This window comes from Oenanthe melanoleuca, chromosome 14, assembly GCF_029582105.1.
Source record: "Oenanthe melanoleuca isolate GR-GAL-2019-014 chromosome 14, OMel1.0, whole genome shotgun sequence".
In the NCBI taxonomy this organism is placed as follows: Eukaryota; Metazoa; Chordata; class Aves; order Passeriformes; family Muscicapidae; genus Oenanthe; species Oenanthe melanoleuca.
The window spans coordinates 8,274,977-8,276,339 of record NC_079348.1 but is presented as its reverse complement, the minus strand read 5'-3'; the positions used below and the strand labels follow the sequence as shown (position 1 = coordinate 8,276,339).

Here is a 1,363-nt window from a genome sequence, read left to right as displayed (position 1 = left end):
CGCTTGGACTACAACTCCCAACATCACCCGCTGGCAGTCACTCCATGCTACAACCACAGTCGCTACTGGTTCGGGCCGGCCTCCTGCAGTGACCAATCAAAAGGCGGTAGCTGCCGCCTCGGGCCACGCTGCGCTGCGCGTCGCCATTGGCAGGGAGGAGAGCGGCGACCAATTAGCGCTGGGAGAGGCGGGGCGACGGTCACGCCAACCACTGGCGATTGGCTGTGCCCACAGTAGCCTGACCAATAGCGGCGTCGCAGAGGCCATAAAAAATGCAGCGTGGAGCACGTGCGTTCTTTTTAGCCAGAGGTACGGGACGGGACGGGCGGGAGCGGGGCTGATAGCGGGGATATTACAGAGGGCGGGCCGCTGATGATTCACATTCAACTTTCTGACACCTCGTCTGAGGGCGGCGGGCGGCCGCAGCCCCTGCTGAGCAGCCACGGCTGAGGCCCGCGGTAGCCGCGGCCTGGCTGCGCGGCGGGCGGGCTCCTCCCCTCACGCGCTGCCTTCTCCCCTCAGGCTCGGCGCGAACCGGCCGCGACCTGCGGCTCGGCGGTGGCGGCGTCCCGGAGCCTCCGTGCCCCATCCGCGGCGTTCCGGGCCGCTAAAACGCGGAGTCTCTGTTCTGGTGTTTGCGGTAAGTGGGGCTGAGCCCCCTGGGGAAATGCTCCTGCTTGCAACGAGGCGGCTCTTGAAGCACAAAGAAGCAGCTGTGGAATGCGCTGGAGGAAAGAATTCACCGGTTTTTGCACTCCCTCGTGGGTTAGTTCAAGGTGAATATCCTAGCAAGATGGTGGGTGCAGTTAATGAAACGATTTACATTATTCTAGTGCTACAGTGTGTAGGTGAAGAATTTAAATATTTTTTGCTTAGTTCCGTGGAAAATAATTCCTGTATTCAATGACTAAATATATGCTATATATTAAATATACTAAAATAACTCATAAGTTACTCCTATAATGTTTTCTCAGTCTCAAGACCAGCCTTATTTATAAATGATTTACTGCTGTATTTCTGCTTTGGCTTCCATACAAAGCAAATTTTGTAGCTTGCAGATGAATAAAGATTTAAAAAGTCTGGGTTTTGCTTCTGTTTATCAGTTTCCATGGTAACATGTAACTCCACAGACTGACTGAAAATGATGTGTGGGTGCCCAGTGGAACTGGAGTGCATTGAAATTTGCTGCACTTTGCTCAGCCCCGCTCCCTTCCTTGGAATCTTGGAGCCACTTTGGTTGGAAAAGTCCAGCCATTGTTCCACATCCACGTGGCTGTTCCATCCCTTTGGGGATGGGGACTCCAGCACTGCCCTGTCAGCTGTGCCAGGGCTGGACAGCCCTTTTTTGGGGGGGAGAAATTCT

The 1,363-nt window shown here is 54.6% G+C and overlaps 1 non-coding gene across 1 annotated transcript; it reads left to right on the top strand.

The window, feature by feature from the left end:
* Nucleotides 1–364: 364 nt before the first annotated feature.
* On the top strand, nucleotides 365–455 carry LOC130259512 (small nucleolar RNA SNORD60). The gene has a single exon (XR_008841652.1). It is a non-coding gene; the product is annotated as a small nucleolar RNA SNORD60 (small nucleolar RNA).
* The last annotated feature ends 908 nt before the right edge of the window (nucleotides 456–1,363 follow it).